The sequence below is a fragment of the Benincasa hispida genome, chromosome 4 (genome assembly GCF_009727055.1).
Source record: "Benincasa hispida cultivar B227 chromosome 4, ASM972705v1, whole genome shotgun sequence".
NCBI lineage: Eukaryota > Viridiplantae > Streptophyta > Magnoliopsida > Cucurbitales > Cucurbitaceae > Benincasa > Benincasa hispida.
The window spans coordinates 44,206,051-44,220,336 of record NC_052352.1 but is presented as its reverse complement, the minus strand read 5'-3'; the positions used below and the strand labels follow the sequence as shown (position 1 = coordinate 44,220,336).

Genomic DNA, 14,286 nt, shown 5'->3' with positions numbered 1-14,286 from the left:
ATTTTCTTTCATTTCTTTCATTTCTTTCATTTCTTTCATTTCTTTCTTTTTTTCCTCCTTTCTTTTCTTTTCTTTTTTATTTTTCTTTTCTTTCTTCAACTCTGGCTTATTTATTTCTTTTTTTATTTTTATTTTCTTCTCTTTCTTCGATTTATTCCTTTTTTTTTATTATTTTCTTTTCTTTTCTTTTTCCGATTTTTTTGCTTCTTCCCTTTCTTTTTCTTTTTCTAATTTTCTTTCATTTGTTCGGTCTTTGCTTTTTTTTTTCTATTTAATTTTCTTTTTTTTTTTTTTTTTTTTTTTTTTTTTTTTTTTTTTTTTTTTTTTTTTTCTTCAGTTTTTACTTCTTCTCTTTCTCTTATTTTTAAATTTTTTTGTTCCTTTATTTGAATTTTTATTCTTCCACTTTTTTCACAAGAATTATGAGGTTGAGTTCCATATGCAGGACTTAAAAGTACTCAATTTATAAGTGACCTAACACCAACAAGTCAATCATCAAGTTTGATTATTAAAATATATAATAAATATAAATAGCAAATGAAAGTCTATCAGTGATAGCCACTAATATTTTCTATCATTGATAGCTTAATCTTTGATTATATTTTCGTAGTTAATAGCCACTTATAGAAATCTATCATTGATAGCGAACTTAGTGAATTTAATTAATAAAGTTGAATCTCGAGCTAAAATGTAAGTGAAATACCAAGAAGTTATTACTAATAGCATGTTTATCAGTGATAGAAGCTATCATAAGAGAAATGTTTGGAAGGATAAGAAAGGGGCAAAAAGGTGTTCGATGGCTACGATTGATAGAAGCTACTACTGATAGCATGTTACCAGTGATAGAAGCTAATACTAATAGCATGTTATCGATGATAGAAGCTATCTGATAGCACGTCACCGGTGATGGAAGCTACCACTGATAACACGTTATCGGTGATAAAGAACTATCACTGATAGCATGATATTAGTGAGATCATTGATAGCATCTTATTAGTGATGCTATCAGTGAAAGAAATTATCACTGATAACCACAATATGAGTGATGCTAGTGATGTCGGTGATAAAACTTAGGTGATATTTATATATCGAGTTTTTTTTCAAAAGTGATAACCAGTTATAAAAGTCTATTACTGATAGCCTTAAGTGTTAATATTTTAAGGTTAATTCTAAGATGAAAGTCTATAAGTGATAACGACTGATAGCTGCTATCAATGATAGCCATGATAAAAGATTATTAGTGATAACTACTATGGTAATTAAAGTTGTTGGTCTTCTTTCAAAGTTGATCACTATTTATAAATCTATTATTGATAGCCACTAATTTCAATTGATTCCAATTGATGAAAGTGAATCAATGATAGCTACTAATAATTGATAGCAAATTAAAAGCTAATATTTCAAGATTATATTAATTTTTCTCAAATTGAAAGCTATCGTTGATAGCAATTGATAGAAGCTATCAGTGATAGTTTTTAATTTGAGAAAACCAGAAAGAATAGAACAAAATGGTGGCTAGACATGAGTTTATAGTCTTTTACCATTTTTTGATCTATATATGCAATTATTTTATCCTTGTACTACATATTCTATTATTTTGATTGAATTCTATTTATGCAACTAGCCCAATTTTAAAATCACTTTTAAAACCAAATATAATAATTTAAAATCACATAAAAATGTTTGAAACCAAATATAAATTTGATTGCTTAAAAATCAATTTTACAAAATCAATTGTACATAAACCTTTTTCTTTTCTGAAATCACTACTCCATCTATCACTCCCAAACACATCCTTCGTCATTCATCAATCTAATTTTTGCCGTTGCAATAACTTTACCCTACTTTTCCTATGAGCCCCTCATAGTCATCTACAAGTAGTGGTTTCCAATAAAATATAGATCAAATGGCCATTTGGTTTTAAATATTTCTTGAATGATATACTTGAGGTTGGGATCAAGATGTTGGATTTTGACAAAATATTAGAAGTGCAGTTTATCTCACGTCGGTTAAATTGAAGAATGGAGATGGACTTCAAGTCTATAAAAGGAGTCTATGTCTCTAGTTTCAAGTTGTCCTAGTTAGAAACAAGTTTGAGTATGCTAACTATATTTAATTTTTTTTAATGTATTCTCTAGTTTGAGAGTAGAAAGAGGGGGTGAGTAATATAAAAGGTTTAAGAGAGTGCTATTGTAATTGAGATCGGGAGAGAGAATTGTTCTGTGTGATTGTACCAATTTTCCACATAGTCGATTTCTTTCTAGTGGGTGGTGGTTTTTCTCCAAGTTGAGAGTATTTCACATAAATTTTTGTATTTCCAGTTTTATTGCTTTCTTTTATATTCTTTGTTATTTTTTGCTTATTCCTGTGATAGAAGTGGGGGGTATTTCACAACACAAGAGATGCACCAATATATCTCAACTAAGTCGACACATTCTTAGCACCCTCATCATATCCCAAATTCAAAAGTGATGCATTTTTACAAAAAAAAAAAAAAAAAAAAATAGAAGAGTTCTATACAAACAAAGTAGCAAAAGAGATCTAAAAGACCAATAGAAAGTGATAAAAGGAGTTTAAGAGGAAAGTTTTTCCATTTATGGCAATGGTAGAAGCAACTAGTGAGGGATTTCTTGTACAATGACTAGAAAATTTTAATGAATTCAGTTTAAAATAATTATTTCCTTTTCTTATTTTTGATTTTTAAAATTTAGGCTTGTTTTTCACAATTCCTTCCAATAGTTTCATATATGTTACCAATTAAAGAGTTTCATTCTTGGCAAAATTTTAAAACAAAATAGAATTTAAAAAATTACCGTCCCATTTGGTAATCGTTTGATTTTTTTTAAAAATTAATTCTATATTCTCTCAATTTCTTGCAATATTTTACATCCTTTTTAAAATAAAAGAGTTGAATTCTTAGTTAAGTTCCAAAACAAGAACATGTTTTTAAGAGTTATTATTTTTATTTTTCATAACTTGACTTGATTTTTGAAAATATTGGTAAAAGTATGTAACAAATCAATAAATTTAGAGGTTGAAATTATATTTACAAGCTTAATTTTCAAAAACAAAAAACTAAAAATGAAATGATGACCAAACAAGACGTACAAAACAATGAAATTATAACTTAAAATAAGTAGTTTCTTAAAGGACATCCAATAAAATTGGAATGATAAGATGATCATCAGCATGTCCTTGCCCAAGGATGACACACAAAATTGAGAAATGGTCCAAAAAAACCCTTAAAATAAGTTAATCTTGTTGAAATAAAGTGTCAAACGAATCAATTGTTGTGTCGTGGAATGATCCACTGTCTTCAAAGCAAAGCTCTGCATTCAGTGCTAAATCGAAATTTTCAATTGATTTACAAGGTTTACACAACCTCAAATCTTAAGCGTGCACTTATCGGAGAAAGGAATAGAATCAAAGATTTCTTGCTCAGACAAAAAGAGATGAAAATTGAGAGAAAAAGAAATCTATGTATTTTAAAACCAAAATTACTATCCTTAATTTATAAGAAAACATTTAAAACTAAAATTAATTTTAGATATGTAACGGTCAAACGTATTAAAACATTAAAATTGTAACCATCAAATTATTACAATATTTGTAACCATCATAACATTTTTTTTTTTCAATTGTAAGATTAAAACATCACAAACTTAAAGGTAGAAGTCATTATAGTCCTTTAGATTATTTCTTAAACATGATCCACTCGTATGTCAACTAAATATTGTTCAAGATTATTTGCATATAAAATAATTAAATAACAAATTAATTATGAGGTTTTAGAGCATAAATTTCTATGTCATGTACCCCTCATATACTCGATAGTTACATAGATAGTGTGACTTCTATTCCACTACACGAGGGTGTACAATGTCGTTTAAAACTGACATTAAAGGGTTTTAATAACATTATCTTTAATGTCGGTTGCCCTTTAATGTCAGTACATTAAAGCCTAGAATTATTGTCCATTTTTTTCAACTATTTTCCGTTTTTTTGTAAATAACATGTCTGTTTTTTTCAATTATTGTCGGTATATTCAATATAATTATTGTCCAATCCATTTTTAATGTTGGTCACAAAGTTAAAAACGACATATCCCTAAAACCAAGGTAATCAACCTATACATACACAAAATAATTTCTTAATTGCTTGCTTTCACAAATCCATAATAATAAGTTACAAAAGAGGAATTTGAGATGATAATTTAACTCAAAACCAAGGTAATCAACAAATTACCAAAACTCATAAATGTTATATAACAAAATTACAATTTTGGTCCAAATAAGAGCGAGAAGTTACTTTTAAACAATAAAATACAAACTAAAACTTGTAAATATTCCCCCCCCACACCAAAAAAAAAAAAAAAAAGTGCACACACACTTGTTGTATATAGTGTTTTCCAAATAGTCTTTCAATTGGTCCTTCGTTATGTTCTCTCCACCATTACCACATATTTGATCCAAACCGAAAGCATGAATTCCTACAAGCAGAGAAAAATGGGCAAACAACATATAATAAGAACTTATAAAAACATATTAAAGAATGTTGCACATCTTCACAAACTTAATATACAATTCCAAACTTTCAAAGGTTATGTAACAAAAGTTGCTCATAACACAAAACATAAACTAATTATTTTCACTTAGCTAGAGTTCAGCTGAAACCAATAAGCCAAAACTAATTGAACTAAGGTTATTTTCCCTTTGAATTATGTTCATATCCCACCATAACTAATCCCAAAGTTCTTGAAGGGTATCTCCAAAAGTCTCAAACTCTTTCTACTTTTGAACACTCTTGAGGTGCTTAAGATTATACCAAATCCAAGAAAGAACAAATTTCAAAAATGGAATTTACAGCAATTGAGCTTTCTTTCCTCAGGACACCTTCTACACATTCATCAATGAAAGTGAAAGATCTTGTTTGAAGACCATCTCAAACTTGTCTACAGAAGTGAGGACCTTTCTAGTATAATGTTTGCACAACTTCTCTGTAGCAAGCTTCTCCAAACCATAAGCATCTTGAGGCTACGAAACAATCATTAACACGGTTTTAATAAGTACATGTCTAACAATTGTTTCATTTCCAAATCATCAACACATAAGTAAATATGAACATTAGTTTCCAATTGCTTAAATTCATGATAGATATAATCACTAGAAGTATAGAAAAACCTGCACTCACATGATAGAAAAACATGCACTCACACTAGTAGTACAACTATAAATGTTACATTGTATAACGATGATACCACCATAAAACAAAAAATTTACATTGGACTTGTTCAAAGAAACACACTCCCAATAATATTCCACAACCACTTGTTCTCAAATCTAATTTCGAGATATATTTCGATACTCTTGTCCTTAGAGTTAGACTCTTTCTATAAATACTTCAAGAAGAGCTAACAATGAATAAAATACCTAATAGATAGAAAAATATCACAAATCTAACATATAGTTCGAGATATATTTTGAGACGCATGTCCTTAGAATTAGACTCTTTCAATAAATACTTCAAGAAAAGCTAACAATGAATAAAATACCTAACAGATGGAAATATATAAATAATCTAACATGTAGTTCTATGGAGCAATAACAAAATCTAAACATTCAACAATCAATCAATATATCAGGATTTATACATATCTAAGTTAAGAAAATACCTCTCTCTTTTTTCATTTCTCATAAACATCAAAGTGATGTTCTTGACATTTGCTGTTCTCCAAGTAATGTTCTTCAAGACCTATAGTATTTGGAAAAAGAGATTTTCTCTAATACAAAATTAAATTTTGTTGCTTCTTCAAGTTCATAAATTGTTCTGAAACAATAATAGAAACAATTGCATAACACTTCTATATTTCTCAAAAATTACGAAATGACTCCACAAATCCCTACGCTACCCTACGTGAAGAATGTTTGAAGAAACCTACAAGGAGAGTTTTGAAGTACTAAACTAGAACAAAAATCTTGAAGTAAACAAACCCAAATACCCATTTTATCTCTTTCTTCTTCCATTTGTTCTAAGTGTCCACTATAGAAACATACCCATTTTGCCTCTTTATTGATGTCTTTTCTCTACAAGCAAACAATTTAGAAACTAAAAAGAAATCCACAGACAAGTTTTAGGGATAGAAAACAAGAACAAAGAGACACTCCAATTGAACTCCACCAAATAAGGGAGTTGCACAACTACACTTGGTACTGTTGGCCTACCTACAATTTTTTGGCTACTTGAGCTAAGCAAGAGAACACTATTCAATATCAACTGGAAAGAATAAATTCATAAAAGAATACTCATTAAAGCTTGCTCAAGATGAAAGACATAGAGCAACTATTGTCAATAATAGTATAAAAAGTCACACAGATAAAAAAAAAACAAGTTGGCAAGGTATTAACAGCAAACATGAAAAAAAAAGAATAACAATATTCAATTGTGACAAGACCAAAGGGCAATAGAAACTAACAATAAGAACTTGAATGAAAGCTACCAAATGATGATATGTTTTACGTTTTCTTTAGTTAGTATGAAGGAATTGTTCTTACTAAATAAAATACATCACTATACATTCTAGCCTCATCTACGACAAGCTGAAAAGTGCAACTTCTCATATATGTAAAAAAATTGCTTTTTAGGTGTTATACTATATTTTGTCACACGATCATAAAAAACAAAGGAGCTCTTATATATTAATTCATCTAAAAACTTCTTTACAGCCATCAAATTAATGTTTAAGTCAAATTAGGAATGAGAGTTTGAAGATTGCGTGTAATACTAGAAATTTTAAAGGGAAAAAATGGAAATACGTTTGTCGGAGCAGGGGAAGAGAGGACCTGGTTTGCCGTTGAATGGTGTGAGTGTCGAAGGCTTCGTGGAAGTCCCAATTTGTTGGATTGCAACTATCACAAAAATCTTTGATCTCATTTGTTAGAGCTCTATTTTCAAAAGTTAAAACGTATTTATTAACTTTTTTCTTTTCAAGGGATTCATTTTCAGTCAAATTTAAAAACTGAGAAGTAGAGTAGTGAAAATTACTGGGATATTTGACCAAGATCGAACTTGGAGGCGCGTGCGGCAGAGACACGCGAACGATAACGCGTGGCTGTGGCACTTCGGTGGAGACACGTAGATCCGACGAAGACACGCGAACGACGACGGAACAAGCAACAGATCTGGTAGAGACACGCGAACGCCGACGGAAGGAGCAGTAGATCCGACGGAGAGACGCGAACGATGACGGAACGAGCAACAAATTCAGCGGAATGAGTAGCAGATCCGGTGGAACGACCAGTAGATCCGAGCGAAATGAGCAGCAGATCCGAGCGATTGGGTGCGGCAGTATGGGTTGCACAACGATTAGACCTGCACGGAGGCCAGATCTACACCACGACAGCTCTTCACCCACGATCGACGGAGCGATTGAGTGCGGCAGCGTGGATTGTACGACGATTAAAGATCCGCTTATTTTAAAAAAATAAAACCGACATTATACATCCAATTTCACTTTTTCCAACCAATATTAAAGTCCAAAATTCTTGCAGTATTCGATTATTGATAAGAAAGGAAGATGCGTTAACTCTAGTAAAATTTGTAGCGGAAGATATCTTGTATACAGAAACGTAAAGAACAATCTAATTTTGTCTCATTCAATGATCTTAAAAGTCAGTATCTGATGATATAGTTTGGAGGGCGTAGCAAATGAGGGTGTTTCTAATTGTTAGTAGGATGTTTTTCCTATTTAGATTTGTCATTTAGTTGAAGCAGACTTGACCTCGGTCATTATCTTTGTAGTTGTTGTTTTAAAAAAAAAGGCCATTGATTGACTTGGAATAATTTTAAACTCTGACGCGATCAATAATTGTACAATATGAATTCATGTGAAGTGGGGGGGGGGGGAGAAGTTTAGTACAACCTTGAAAAAAAGACATAGGTGGTATATTTCACCGAACTGAATTATACCAAATTCTGTATTCCATTCTTGTTTTAGTTTTCTATATTTATCTTTGATGTTCTAATTTGATCAATTGTTGTAACCTTGTACTTAACAAGAATTGTTCTGTGTTTCATAACCTTAATTTCATTTATATTATGAAAACAACAATGATATAATGATAATTAAAATGTTTGATAGGGACCAAGTTAAAATTGTTGAAGCTACAAAAATCAAATTAAAACTAAATCCCAAACTTAACCACTAAGTTAAAAATTAAATTTACATTATAGGAATTAAATTAAAATTTTAGGTACATTAACCTAATATAATAACATTCAAAGATAAAGCCAAAGAGAAAATAGTGAAAATAAGGCCTGACAACCTGACCATATAAATTCGTTGGTAGTATTGATTCTATATAATAAATATTAACTTGAAGATGATTTAAGTGAGTTAAAACATATATCATAAACCAAAATGTGAGAAGTTTGAATCTTAAATCTATATGTTCATTTTTTTTTAAAAAAAAATGAAAATAATAAATAAATAACTATATAATAAATCAATGTCTTTCTAGAAATTTGAAATCGATGTATGTTGGTGAAAATTTAACTTTCAAAACAAAGAGGGAACCAACTTTGTTGGTTGGAGAATCCCACATTGGAAAATTTGGTGTTGGAAGTCTCATTTATGTACTCCAACCTTGTGTCTTTGATTTTGTCTCTAAGGAGTGCCCATGTTTTAGAAGGATTGAGAAGGTAGACTAATGTGGGTTTAGTGGACATCTCACATGCACGGTCATGCAAAGCATTTTTTTATTTTTTTAAAAATATAAAATGACTTTTAAATCATTTTAATTTAAAAATTGATTTTTGCACAATAATTATCTTTATATATATTTAAATCATATTTAAATATTTATTCTCTTGTTCTGTTTAATTTGAACGTTTCAAATTAATTTTTCAAGCTACCCTAAAGCTTACCCATTTACGAGCTAGTAGGGGACCTCACAGACCTACAGATCATGGGCTCACGGGAACATGCAAAACGTTTTTTCATTTTCTTTTTTAAAATATAAAATGACTTTTAAATCATTTTAATTTAAAAATTGATTTTCTTAAATTAATTTCATAAATTAATTTTAAAAAATTAATTTAATATCAAATATTAAATTAATTTTTGCACAATAATCATCTTTATATATATTTAAATGATATTTAAATATTTATTCTCTTGTTCTGTTTAATTTGAACGTTTCAAATTAATTTTTCAAGCTACCCCAAAGCTTACCCATTTACGAGCTAGTAGGGGGACCTCACGGACTTACAGATCATGGGCTCCAAAGATCCGAGATTAATCGACTAAACTCATTAGACCGATCTAACCCCTATTGGTTAACTAATGGGTGATTCCACTAAATCCCATAGTTAAACTCCCCTCATTGTAGATATATTATGTCCACTCGATATAACCATGATTAGTAAGTTAACCCTTCACAGGTTGCTCGTAATAACGACTGGGTCGAATCTCTGTTTTACCCACGTAATTACCTCTTCTTCCTTAAGTTCCACTGATCCCCTAATGAACAATTGATTTGTTATCCAATCAACAAATCGAATGCCTCTCAGGCCAATGAGAGGGCGAGGCTTCTTGTTCAAGACCCAGAATCAACACTTGAAGGGAACAACCTCTCTACTAACCCTAATTGGGTAGGAGTAAATTCCCTCTTGCACCCTATGTTCCCAACTATCCATCCGGTCTTATCTTAAAAATGGTAAGCTTATTGAGCAGAGACAATTGGTCTACTCTCACCGTTTGCAAATCAAAGGATAATCCCGAACAAACAGGAGTTCATAGTTAGCTCAGGATTAAGGTTAAGTTACGTAGGTCATGACTTTGAAATAGTCAGTTTTAAACAGTAAACAACGTTATAAAGTAAGAGTGACAGGTTTCGTGGTCCAATCTTGCACAAAACTCATTTGCACAGGACACCCCCACTCCCCAGGTCTCAACATGCACGAATTGGGATTACTTCATATGTAGCACTTTGCAACTCTTTGTAACAACTACAGAATAGGCTGTATCTAATAGTGTTACCAGAATAAGGTACCCAACCTTATTCATATACTATAGATTATTTTGACTATTTATTCGAACCTGATCCACTTGTATGTCTCCACATAAAGTTCAAGTACTCATATAATAGCCAAGAGACTTAGGTTTATTGAATTTCTAAAAAACAATATATTCAACAACAACTTTATTGAATTCTCAGAATAAGTTCTAATGTTTACAAACCACAAGTTTTAGGATATAAAACCAATACTTACGAGATATTAGGCATCAACCCCAATAATAACAGGTTTATATATTAAATTGAAAATTATTTTTTAATTAATACTTACTTTTACCGATGCTTACGCATGTTGCTAAAGATACTTACAATAACCATTGATCCACATTTAGCAATGATCTTATATGTTGCTAAGACTTAACTGAAACAGATTTTCAATGTAACTATATAACCTAAATAGCGACAAGACATGTATTGCTGAAAGTATGCTTTTAGTAATATGTTAGCGTCAGTAAAAGTTACATTTTAGGAGCACACAGTGAGTATGTTACTGAGTTTTTGAGTTTTATAGAGAAGTACAATAAACTAGGGCATCCCATACCCATGGTTTTTTCCATTTGGTATCTTATACCTGATAGTAAGGTTCTATAGTTTGTAAACCTTGTATGAACAAATTTGTATGTGATTAATAATATTTGATATTTTATTCAATTTTTCTATGAAAAATGTGATATTTTAGTTACATTAACCACAAAACAAGAAACTAACATCTAAGGTTATCATTGTAACTTAAACATGTATGTGGAGACATACAGGTGATAACTTAAATGGTCTGTAGTATATGGATAAGGCTGGGTACCTTCTCTTGGTGACACTACGAGTATAGCCTGCTTTGTTGTTGCTACAAATATAGTAAAGTACTACAAATGATTTGATCCTGATCATTCATATATTAGACATACTAACGGGAATATTTTATATAAAGAAGTTTGTATAAGACCTGACCACGAAATGTTTAGTCTCATTATATAACACCGTTCATAATAGAGACTTTCATTTCACCAGGATGACCATAGGTAATATGACCTTAATCCTGAGTGAGTTGTGAAATCCTGCCTATGAGAGCGATCCTTTAATTTGCAACATACATAACCATAGGTAACATGCCTATCATTTTAGGGATTCATCTCATTGGGGAGCTGAAAACTCAGCTACACAAGATGGAATTCACTCCTTCCCCGAAGCAGGGGTAAGTAAATAAATTGCTCCTTTAAGGGTTGATTATGGGTCTTGAACAATGTAGCGTCACATCCTCTCATGGCTTGAGAGGGGTTTAACATAGTGGGACTATGATCTATTGTTCATTAGAGGAATAAATGGTACTTAAGAAGATAGATGTAACTACAAGGAGAAAACGATAATTTTGCCTAACTGTACTTACGAGTAATTTGTGAAAGGTCATCATACTATTGATTGGTTATATCCAATGGACGCATAAATATATCTGTAGTGCGAAGAGTACAACTATTGGTCATTAGTGGAGTGTCCAACAGTTAACGGGCGGTGAATAATGTGATTAAAGAGTTTAATTAATTTTTCACGTATTGTTGGAGTTTCAAGCTATAGGTCCATAAGGTCCCCTTGGTAGTTCAAAAGGATTTAGTTGAGAATCAGTTTTTGGATTAATTTTAATTATTCAAATTAATAATAGAGAATTTAATTATATATGATATTCGATTATATATGATATAATTGTCATAATGTATTTGATACATTATAGTTTAGTTGGAGGAATGAATATTTGAATGTGATTCAAATATATCTTCTATGAATGAGATTCATAGTTGTTAAATTTACTATAAATATGATTTATATTAAATTCCATAAAATAGAGAAATATAAAAGCTTTGAGAGAATGCTATTGTAATTGAGATCGGGGGAGATAATTGTTCTGTGTGATAGTACCAAATTTTCACATAGTGGATTTCTTTCTGGTGGGTCGTGATTTTTTTCCAAGTTGGGAGTTTTTCACGTAAATTTTTGTGTTTCCTGTTTGATTGCTTCCTACGATAGAAGAGGGAGGTATTTCACAACACAAGAGATGTTCCAGCATATCTCAGCTAAGTCGACACATTCTTAACACTCTCATCATATCCCAAATCTAATGCATTTTAACAAAAAGATGAAAAAATCCAATACAAAGAAAGTAGCAAAGGAGATCTAAAAGACCAATAGAAAGAGATAAAAGGAGATTATGAGAAATTTTTTTCAATTTATGGTCATAGTAGAAGCAACATAACTAGCGAGGGATTTCTTGCACCATAACTAGAAAATTTTAATGAATTCAGTTTAATAATTATTTCATTTTTTTATTTTTATTTTTATTTTTAAAATTTAAGCTTCTTTTTTCACAATTCCTTCCAATAGCTTCATATATGTTACCAATTAGAGAGTTTCATTCTTGGCTAAATTTTAAAACAAATCATAATTTAAAAAATTATCGTCCCATTTGGTAATCGTTTGATTTTTTTTTTTTTTAAAAAATTACTTATATTTTCTCTCAATTTCTTACAACATTTTACATCTTTTTTTATCTAAAAAAGTTTAATTCTTAGTTAAGTTCCAAAACAAGAATATGTTTTTAAGAGTTATTATTTTTAATTTTCAAAATTTGACTTGATTTTTGAAAATATTGGTAAAAGTGGGTAACAAATCAATAAATTTAGAGGTAGAAATTATATTTACAGATTTAATTTTCAAAAACAAAAAAACAAAAAATGAAATGGTGACCAAACAGGACACCAAATACAATGAAGTTATAACTTAAAATAAGTAGTTCATTGAAAGGCATCCGATAAAATTGGAATTATAAGATGATCATCAGCATGTCCTTGCCCAAGGATGACACACAAAATTGAGAAATGGTAAAAAAAAAAAAAAAACCTTAAAATAAGTTAATCTAGTAGAAATAATGTCAAACGTATCAATTGTTGTATTGTAGAATGATCCACTGTCTTCAAAGAAAAATTTTGCATGATCTCAATGTTAAATCGAAATTTTCGATTACTCTCCAGGGTTTACACAACCTTCAATCTTAAGCGTGCACTTGTCAGAGAAAAGAATAGAATAAAAAAAATTCTTGTTCAGACAAAATAATAGAGATGAAAATTGAGAGGAAAAGAAATTTATGCTTTTTAAAACTGAAATCTTTGTTCTCAATTTATAAGAAAATATTTAGAACTAAAATTAATTTTAGATCTATAATGGTCAAACGTATTAGAAAATTACAATTGTAACCATCACAATATTTTTTTTTCAATTGTAATATTAGAACGATCATAAACTTAAAAGGCAGAAGTCATTACAATCTTTTAGTTTATTTCTTAAATATGATCCACTCATATACCAATCAAATACTGTTCAAGATTGTTTAAATTAAAATAATTTAATAACAAATTAATTATGAGGTTCCAGGGTACAAATTTCTATGTCATGTAACCCCCATATACTCAAGAGTTACATAGATAGTGTGACTGCCATTCGATTACGGGAAAGAAAGGAAGATGTGTTAATTCCAATAAAGTCAGTAGCTGATGATATAGTTCGAGGGCGTAGCAAATGAGGGTATTTCTCATGGTTATTAGGATGTTTTTCCTATTTGGAAGAATTTGTTATTTGGCACATTCAATACCTATTTGCATTCCTGTCAATTTTCTAAATTTATGATATATATTAGGATTAATTAGAAGTTTAGTAAAACCTTAAAAAAAATTCAAAATCTAAGAAATAAAAAAACATAAATTTAAATATTAAGAGACTAATTTAACTCTTAATTTAGCTGTGCAAGTATTTATGATTACATGTTACCCGTAGTTTTAAAAACTTTAGATTTTAATTACTAAAATATAGCTTAATTAGGAATGTTGACTTCACGTGCATAACTAAAAGTAATAGTTGTTGCTTTCTTATAACATGAAGGGTATTTTATAACTTTTTTTCATTTAAATTTAAGGATATTTTTAAAACTCTAAAACTTCAGAGGTATTCTTGAAATAAAATTTTAATTATTTCCTTTCGAAACTAACGATAAAGGTATTTCTTAACTCATTTTAGAAGTTTGAGTGTGTTTTTGAAACTTTTGAAACTTTAAGGATATTTTGGACATAAAGTGTAAAGTTCATGTGTATTTTTCATAATTTAGCAAAAAAAAAAAAAAAAAAAATGCAAAGTGAAGGCTTTAAGCTATTAAATGTTATTTCATTCATCAGAAAAA

At 29.9% G+C, this 14,286-nt stretch overlaps 2 non-coding genes across 2 annotated transcripts; both read left to right on the top strand.

Annotated features, from left to right (window-relative positions):
* The first annotated feature begins 3,139 nt into the window (after positions 1 to 3,139).
* LOC120076941 lies at positions 3,140 to 3,240 on the top strand. The gene has a single exon (XR_005481686.1). It is a non-coding gene; the product is annotated as a U6 spliceosomal RNA (small nuclear RNA).
* Positions 3,241 to 12,845: 9,605 nt separating this feature from the next.
* On the top strand, positions 12,846 to 12,949 carry LOC120076942. The gene has a single exon (XR_005481687.1). It is a non-coding gene; the product is annotated as a U6 spliceosomal RNA (small nuclear RNA).
* The last annotated feature ends 1,337 nt before the right edge of the window (positions 12,950 to 14,286 follow it).